Here is a 10,607-nt window from a genome sequence, read left to right as displayed (position 1 = left end):
TACGACTGCAGAAATATAGACCAACAGTTGGCAAAAAGCGACACGAAGAAAAGGAGAGTTTGACTGTGAAAGGGAGAACACGAAAAAAAATAAAAAGATGGAGAACAAGAAAAAGAAGAATATAAAGATGGAGAACAAAACAAGAGGAAGACAAAAAAGGAGAACAAGAAAAAGAAGAATATAAAGATGGAGAACAAAACAAGAGGAAGACAAAAAAGGAGGAGAAGAAAAATAATTGGAAAAAAAAGGAGAAGAAAAAAGAAAGAAAAACAATTTTAAAAAAGGAGAACAAGAAAAAGATCAAGAAAGAGAACAAGTAAATGAGGAAAATAAAGGAGAACAAGATAAAGGAATATAAAGAGTGGGAACAAGAAAAAAAGAGAAAAATAAAGATAGAGAACCAGAAAAAAAAAAGAATATAAAGAAGGAGAACAAGAAAAATAAGAAGATAAAGATGGAGAACAATACAAGAGGAAGATAAAGAAGGAGAAAAAGAAGATAGAAGAAAATAAATAGAAGATGAAGAAGTACAAGGCGAAAAGGAAGATTAGAGAAAAAGGAAAAGCTAAAGGACAAAAGAGAAAGAAAATAAATAAGAAAAAGAGGAAGATAAAAAAAGTAGAAAAATAAGATAAGAGATAAAGAAAAAATAAGATCATGAAGGAGAAGAAAAATAAGATACAGAAGGAGAAGAAGAAAAAAAAGATAAAGGAGAAAAAGAAGATAAAGGAAAAAAGAAAAATAAGATTAAAAAAAGGAGAAGAAGAAAGGGAAAATGAAGAAGGAGAAGAAGAAAAGGAAGATAAAGAAGGAGGAAAAAAGATAAAAGAAAAGAAGTAAATAAGGCAGATGAAGGAGAAGAAGAAAATGAAAATGAAGAAGGAGAAGAAGAAAAGGAAAATGAAGAAGGAGAAGAAGAAGAAGAAAAGGAAGATGAAGGAGAAAAAAGATAAAGAAGGAGAAAAAAGATAGAGAAGGAGAAGAAGTAAAAGAGGCAGATGAGGGAGAAGAAGAAAAAGAAGATACAGAAGGAGAAGAAGAAAAGTAAGATAAAAAGGAGAAAAAGAAAAAGTAGAAAATGAAGATGGAGAATGAGAAGAAGAAAAATAAGATTAAGAAGGTGAAGAAGAAAATGAGAAAAAGAGAAAGGAGAAGAAAAAGAGGACAGCGGAGAAGAAAAGAAGATAAAGAAGAAAAAAGAAGATAAAGGACAAGAAAAAGAAGATAAGTGAGAAGAAAAAGATGATAAAGAAGGAAAAGAAGAAAGGGATAACAGAAAAAGAAGATAAAGGACAAGAAAAAGAAGATAAATGAGAAGAAAAAGATGATAAAGAAGGAAAAGAAGAAAAAGAAGATAAAGAAGGTGAAGAAGAAAGGGATAAGAGAAAAAGAAGATAAAGGACAAGAAAAAGAAGATAAATGAGAAGAAAAAGATGATAAAGGAGGAAAAGAAGAAAAAGAAGATAAAGAAGGTGAAGAAGAAAGGGATAAGAGAAAAAGAAGATAAAGGACGAGAAAAAGAAGATAAATGAGAAAAAAAGATGATAAAGAAGGAAAAGAAGAAAAAGAAGATAAAGAAGGTGAAGAAGAAAAGGATAAGAGAAAAAGAAGATAAATGAGAAGAAAAAGATGATAAAGAAGGAAAAGAAGAAAAGTAAGATAAAGAAGGAGAAGAAAAGTACCGTATTTTTCGGACTATAAGTGGCAGTTTTTTCATAGTTTGGTGCGACTTATACTCAGGAGCGACTTATGTGTGAAATGATGAACACATTAAAATATTATTGATCTCATTCACGTAAGAGACTAGACGTATAACATTTCATGGCATTTAGTGACAGATTGTTTGGTAAACGTATAGCATGTTCTATATGTTATAGTTATTTGAATGACTCTTACCATAATATGTTACGTTAACATACCAGTTGCTTATTTATGCCTCATATAACGTACACTTATTCAGCCTGTTTATTTACTTTAAATTGCCTTTCAAATGTCTATTCTTGCTGTTGGCTTTTAGCAAATACATTTCCCCAAAAAATGCGACTTATACTCCAGTGCGACTTATATAGGGTTTTTTTTCCTTCTTTTTTATGCATTTTCGGCCGGTGCGACTTATACTCCGAAAAATACGGTAGATAAATAAGAAGGGGGAAAAAATGAAGAAGAGATGAAAAAGAAGAAGAGAAAGAGGGAGAGATTGTAGTAGTAACAGTTTCATTCTTCACAGGTCTGACGGAAAGTACTAATGTGTGTGTGTGTGTGTGTGTGTGTACATTATGCATAAACTCACACACACACACACACACACACACACACACGTGTCCCCCGAGTGTCTAGAAATAAAGTTGACGCTGCTCTTTGTTGAGACTTGATGTGGCTGCACACACACACACACACACACACACACACACACACACACAGACACACAGACTGAGTGTGTTTTCATTATTCTGGAGGAGGCCTTAACCCCGCCCCCCCTCCCCAGTGGTTTGTTTACACCTGGAGTGTTTTAGCGGATGCAGATGGGCGGATGCTGGGGCATTCCTTAGGGGAAATGTCAGTCGCATTACGGCGGCGTGCGTCATCACACAAAGGGTTAAGTTTTTTTTAAACTTTTTTTCAGGCTGCGTCTTGTTCATTTGGGTCATGTTAGCACGCCTAATGAGGAAGAGGAGGAGAAGGAGGAGGAGGAGCCTCTCACGCCATCTATTGATCATTACTACACGCATTGTTACACTGTCAACACTACTACTGCTGATTCAGCACTCTTTCACATTCATCACTCTTTCACACATTCATCACTCTTTCACATTCATCACTCTTTCACATTCATCACTCTTTCACATTCATCACTCTTTCACATTCATCACTCTTTCACATTCAGCACACTTTCACATTCAGCACTCTTTCACATTCAGCACTCTTTCACATTCAGCACACTTTCACATATTCAGCACACTTTCACATTCAGCACTCTTTCACATTCAGCACCATTAATCACACTTTTACATTCGCATTAATCGCCATTAATCACACTTTAACATTCGCATTAATCGCAATTAATCACACTTTCACATTCCCATTAATCGCCATTAATCACACTTTCACATTTGCATTAATCGCCATTATTCACACTTTCACATTTGCATTAATCGCAATTAATCACACTTTCACATTCAAATTAATCGCCATTAATCACACTTTCGCATTTCCATTAATCACCATTATTCACACTTTCACATTCGCATTAATCACCATTATTCACACTTTCACATTTGCATTAATCACCATTATTCACACTTTCACATTCGCATTAATCACCATTATTCACACTTTCACATTTGCATTAATCACCATTATTCACACTTTCACATTCGCATTAATCGCCATTAATCACACTTTCACATTCGCATTAATCACCATTATTCACACTTTCACATTCGCATTAATCGCCATTAATCACACTTTCACATTCGCAACAATCGCTATTAGTCACACTTTAACATTCGCATTAATCGCCATTAATCACACTTTCACATTCGCAACAATCGCTATTAATCACACTTTAACATTCGCATTAATCGCAATTAATCACACTTTCACATTCCCATTAATCGCCATTAATCACACTTTCACATTTGCATTAATCGCCATTAATCACACTTTCACATTTGCATTAATCACCATTATTCACACTTTCACATTAATCGCCATTAATCACACTTTAACATTCGCATTAATCGCAATTAATCACACTTTCACATTTCCATTAATCGCCATTAATCACACTTTCACATTTGCATTAATCGCCATTATTCACACTTTCACATTTGCATTAATCGCAATTAATCACACTTTCACATTCAAATTAATCGCCATTAATCACACTTTCGCATTTCCATTAATCACCATTATTCACACTTTCACATTCGCATTAATCACCATTATTCACACTTTCACATTTGCATTAATCACCATTATTCACACTTTCACATTCGCATTAATCGCCATTAATCACACTTTTAAATTCGCATGAATTGCCATTGATCACACTTTCACACTCGCATTAATCACACTTTTACATTTGCATTAATCGCACTTTTACATTCGCATTAATCGCCATTAATCACACTTTCACAATCGCATTAACCGCTATTAATCACACTTTTACATTCGCATTAATCGCCATTAATCACACTTTTACATTCGCATTAATCACCATTAATCACACTTTTACATTCGCATTAATCGCCATTAATCACACTTTCACATTCGCATTAGTCGCCATTAATCACACTTTTAAATTCAGATTAATCGCCATTAATCACACTTTCACATTCGCATTAATCGCCATTAATCACACTTTTACATTTGCATTAATCACCATTAATCACACTTTTACATTCGCATTAATCGCCATTAATCACACTTTTACATTTGCATTAATCGCCATTAATCACACTTTTACATTTGCATTAATCACCATTAATCACACTTTTACATTTGCATTAATCGCTATTAATCGCACTTTTACATTTGCATTAATCGCCATTAATCACACTTTCACATTTGCATTAATCGCCATTAATCACACTTTCACATTTGCATTCATCGCCATTAATCACACTTTTACATTTGCATAATTGTCATTAATCACACTTTTACATTTGCATTCATCGCCATTAATCACACTTTTACATTTGCAATAATCGTGATTAATCACACTTTTACATTCGCATTCATCGCCATTAATCACACTTTTAAATTCGCATGAATTGCCATTAATCACACTTTCACACTCGCATTAATCACACTTTTACATTTGCATTAATCGCACTTTTACATTCGCATTAATCGCCATTAATCACACTTTCACATTTGCATTAACCGCCATTAATCACACTTTTACATTTGCATTCATCGCCATAAATCACACTTTCACATTCCCATTAACCGCCATTAATCACACTTTTACATTTGCATTAACCGCCATTATTCACACTTTCACATTTTCATTAACCGCCATTAATCACACTTTTACATTTGCATTAATCGCCATTAATCACACTTTTACATTCGCATTAATCGCCATTAATCACACTTTTACATTCACATTAATCGCCATTAATCACACTTTTACATTCGCATTAATCGCCATTAATCACACTTTTACATTTGCATTAATCGCCATTAATCACACTTTCACATTCACATAATCGCCATTAATCACACTTTCACATTCGCATAATTGTCATTAATCACACTTTTTACATTTGCATTCATCGCCATTAATCACACTTTTAAATTCAGATTAATCGCTATTAATCACACTTTTACATTCGCAATAATCGCCATTAATCACACTTTTACATTCGCATTAATCACCATTAATCACACTTTTACATTTGCATTAGTCGCCATTAATCACAATTTCACATTTGCATTAATCGCCATTAATCACACTTTTACATTTGCATCAATCGCCATTATTCACACTTTCACATTCGCATAATTGTCATTAATCACACTTTTTACATTTGCATTCATCGCCATTAATCACACTTTTAAATTCAGATTAATGGTCATTAATCACACTTTTACATTCGCAATAATCGCCATTAATCACACTTTCACATTCGCATTAATCGCCAATAATCACACTTTTACATTTGCATTAATCGCCATTAATCACACTATTACATTCACATTAATCGCCATTAATCACACTTTTACATTCGCATTAATCGCCATTAATCACACTTTTACATTCACATTAATCGCCATTAATCACACTTTCACATTCGCATAATTGTCATTAATCACACTTTTTACATTTGCATTCATCGCCATTAATCACACTTTTAAATTCAGATTAATCGCCATTAATCACACTTTTACATTCGCAATAATCGCCATTAATCACACTTTTACATTCGCATTAATCGCCATTAATCACACTTTTACATTCGCATTAATCGCCATTAATCACAATTTTACATTTTCATTAATCGCCATTAATCACACTTTTACATTCGCATTAATCGCCATTAATCACACTTTTACATTTGCATTAATCGCCATTAATCACACTTTTACATTCGCATTAATCGCCATTAATCACACTTTTACATTCACATTAATCGCCATTAATCACACTTTCACATTCGCATTAATCGCCATTAATCACACTTTTACATTTGCATTAATCGCCATTAATCACACTTTTACATTTGCATTAATCGCCATTAATCACACTTTCGCATTCGCATTAGTCGCCATTAATCACAATTTTACATTTGCATTAATCGCCATTAATCACACTTTTACATTTGCATTAATCGCCATTATTCACACTTTCACATTAACCACCATTAATCACACTTTCACATTTGCATTCATCGCCATTAATCACACTTTTAAATTCAGATTAATCGCCATTAATCACACTTTTACATTTGCATTAATCGCCATTATTCACACTTTCACATTAATCACCATTAATCACACTTTTACATTTGCATTAATCGCCATTATTCACACTTTCACATTAATCACCATTAATCACACTTTCACATTTGCATTCATCGCCATTAATCACACTTTTAAATTCAGATTAATCGCCATTAATCACACTTTTACATTCGCATTAATCGTCATTAATCACACTTTTACATTCAGATTAACCGCCATTAATCACACTTTCACATTAGCATTAATCGCTAGGTAATCACACTTTTACATTCGCATTAATCGCCACTAATCACACTTTTAAATTCAGATTAACTGCCATTAATCACACTTTTACATTCGCATTAATTGCCATTAATCATACTTTCACACTCACATTAATCACACTTTTACATTCGCATTCATCGCCATTAATCACACTTTTAAATTCAGAATAACCGCCATTAATCACACTTTCACATTCGCATTAATTGTCATTAATCACACTTTTGTAATAACAATCATACTTCTGCATTTGGATTAATCACATTTTTGCATTGGATTAATTACCATTAATCACATTTTTCCATTTGGACTAATCACCATTAATCAAACTTTTGCATTTGGATTAATCAGCATTAGTCACACTTTTACATTCGGATTAATGATCATTAATCACACTTTTACATTCGGATTAAATCCCATTCATCACACTTTTACATTTGGATTAATCACCATTAATCACGTTTTTACATTCAGATTAATCACACTCTTGCATGTAGATTAATCACCATTAATCACAATTTTGCATGTAGATTAATCACACTTTTGCATGTAGATTAATCACACTTTTGCATGTAGATTAATCACCATTAGCCACACTTTTACAATAAGAATAATGACACTTTTGCATTTGGATTAATCACAATCCAACATTTGCATTTGACTAATCACCATTAATCACACTTCTGCATTAGGATTAATCACCAAAAATCCCTTTTGCATTTGTATAAATGACCATTATTCACACTTTTGCATGTGGAATAATAACTATTAATCACACTTTTCCATTTGGATTAATCACATTAATCACACTTTTGCATTGTGAATAATAACAATTAATCACTTTTACATTTGGATTAATCACATTAATCACACTTTTGCATTGTGAATAACAATCGCACTTTTGCATTGTGAATAATAACAATTAATCGCACGTTTGCATTGTGAATAATAACAATTAATCGCACTTTTGCATTGTGAATAATAACAATTAATCACACTTTTACATTTGGATTAATCACATTAATCACACTTTTGCATTGTGAATAATAATTACACGTTTGCTTTGTGAATAATAGCAATTAATCACACTTTTGCATTGTGAATAATAACTATTAATCACACTTTTACATTTGGATTAATCACATTAATCGCACTTTTGCATTGTGAATAACAATCGCACTTTTGCATTGTGAATAATAACAATCGCACTTTTGCATTGTGAATAATAACAATTAATCGCACTTTTGCATTGTGAATAATAACAATTAATCACACTTTTGCATTGTGAATAAAAACAATTAATCACACGTTTGCATTGTGAATAATAATTAATCGCACTTTTGCATTGTGAATAATAACAATTAATCGCACTTTTGCATTGTGAATAATAACAATTAATCGCACTTTTGCATTGTGAATAACAATTAATCGCACTTTTGCATTGTGAATAACAATTAATCGCACTTTTGCATTGTGAATAATAACAATTAATCGCATCTTTTGCATTGTGAATAATAACAATCACACTTTTGCATTGTGAATAATAACAATTAATCGCACTTTTGCATTGTGAATAATAACAATTAATCGCACTTTTGCATTGTGAATAATAATTAATCACACTTTTGCATTGTGAATAATAACTATTAATCACACTTTTACATTTGGATTAATCACATTAATCGCACTTTTGCATTGTGAATAATAATTAATCACACTTTTGCATTGTGAATAATAACAATTAATTACACTTTTGCATTGTGAATAATAACAATTAATTACACTTTTGCATTGTGAATAATAACAATTAATCACACTTTTGCATTGTGAATAATAATTAATCGCACTTTTGCATTGTGAATAATAACAATTAATCACACTTTTGCATTGTGAATAATAACAATTAATCACACTTTTGCATTGTGAATAATTAATCGCACTTTTGCATTGTGAATAATAATTAATCGCACTTTTGCATTGTGAATAATAACAATTAATCGCACTTTTGCATTGTGAATAACAATTAATCGCACTTTTGCATTGTGAATAACAATTAATCGCACTTTTGCATTGTGAATAATAACAATTAATCGCACTTTTGCATTGTGAATAATAACAATCGCACTTTTGCATTGTGAATAATAACAATTAATCGCACTTTTGCATTGTGAATAATAACAATTAATCGCACTTTTGCATTGTGAATAATAATTAATCACACTTTTGCATTGTGAATAATAACTATTAATCACCCTTTTACATTTGGATTAATCACATTAATCGCACTTTTGCATTGTGAATAATAATTAATCACACTTTTGCATTGTGAATAATAACAATTAATTACACTTTTGCATTGTGAATAATAACAATTAATTACACTTTTGCATTGTGAATAATAACAATTAATCACACTTTTGCATTGTGAATAATAATTAATCGCACTTTTGCATTGTGAATAATAACAATTAATCACACTTTTGCATTGTGAATAACAATCACACTTTTGCATTGTGAATAATAACAATTAATCACACTTTTGCATTGTGAATAACAACAATTAATCACACTTTTGCATTGTGAATAATAACAATTAATTACACTTTTGCGGCGAGTGAAATGACTTTACATTTCTTCCTGCACAGGATGTGAATGATGCAACTTCCTGTCGACTCGCGGTTCTCAATTATTTTCTCTCAACCGCGTAAAGACAGAATTGTTTCCACGCCCCCCCCCCCCCCCACCTCGAAGTTAGTTTATTTGATCAAGATAGTTCTCTCCTAACACTAAAGAATCTTTAGAAACTTTAATAAAGATGTTGTTTCTCAACTCACTATTTATAAAACACTGCATGAAAGGCGCTGTTTGATCTTGCTCAGTTAAATTTTTTTTCGGGAAAATACTTTTTCACGCCCCCCCCCTGAATGTGATGTACATCTGTATGTGTTAAGATATACACCAATACCTCTCACACCCCCCCTCCACCTCACTATTGAAAAAACACTGCATTAAAAGGTGCTGTTTGAACTTGCTCACAGTAAAAAAAAAATTGGGAAAATAATTTTTCACGCCCCCCCTGAAGTTCATGTACTTATTTTATTTATTTATGTGTATCGAGATATACGCTATTACCTCTCACGCCCCCCTTCCAACTCACTATTGAAAAAACACTGCATTAAAAGGCATTGTTTGAAATTGCTCACAGTAAAAAAAAAAATTGGGAACATAATTTTTCACGCCCCCCTGAAGTTAATGTACTTTTTTGATTTCTTTATGTGTATCGAGATATACGCTATTACCTCTCACACCCCCTCTTCCGCCCCAGTATATAAAAAGCACTGCAATAAAGGGGCTGTTTGAACTTGCTTAGTTACATTTTTCTAGGGAACATCATTTTTTTCATGCCCTCCCTGAAGTTTATGTATATATATATTTTTTTATCTGTATGTGTCAAGATATACACTAATACCTCTCACGCCCCCCTTCCGCCTCATTATTTAAAAACACTGCAGTAAAGGCGCTGTTTGAACTTGCTCAGTTACTTTTTTTGTAGGGTACAGAGTTTTTTCACCCTCCACAAAGTGAATGTAATTTTTCATTCTGTATGTGTCAAGATATACACTATTACATCTCACGCCCCCCCTTCCGCCTCACTATTTAAAAAACACTGCATTAAACGGACTGTTTGAGCTTGCTTACAGTTACATTTTGTAGGGAAAATAATTTTTCACGCCCCCCCCTGAAGTTAATGTACCCTTTTTTTCCCCCTGTATGTGTCAAGATATACACTATTACCTCTCACACCCCCCTTCCTACTCACTATTTTAAAAACCCTGCATTAAAGGGGCAGTTTGAACTTGTTTATAGAGTTACAT

At 32.4% G+C, this 10,607-nt stretch overlaps 2 protein-coding genes across 4 annotated transcripts in view; one reads left to right on the top strand and one right to left on the bottom strand.

Moving 5' to 3' along the window:
• Positions 1-10,607, bottom strand: part of lpp (LIM domain containing preferred translocation partner in lipoma) — a 571,221-nt gene that overhangs the window by 529,918 nt on the left and 30,696 nt on the right. The window lies entirely within an intron of this gene.
• Positions 1-10,607, top strand: part of bcl6aa (BCL6A transcription repressor a) — a 52,532-nt gene that overhangs the window by 27,494 nt on the left and 14,431 nt on the right. The window lies entirely within an intron of this gene.

The sequence above is a fragment of the Nerophis lumbriciformis genome, linkage group LG18, assembly GCF_033978685.3.
Source record: "Nerophis lumbriciformis linkage group LG18, RoL_Nlum_v2.1, whole genome shotgun sequence".
Classification (NCBI taxonomy): domain Eukaryota; kingdom Metazoa; phylum Chordata; class Actinopteri; order Syngnathiformes; family Syngnathidae; genus Nerophis; species Nerophis lumbriciformis.
Note: the sequence above shows the minus strand (reverse complement) of the source record. Positions and strands in the feature narration are given on the sequence as shown.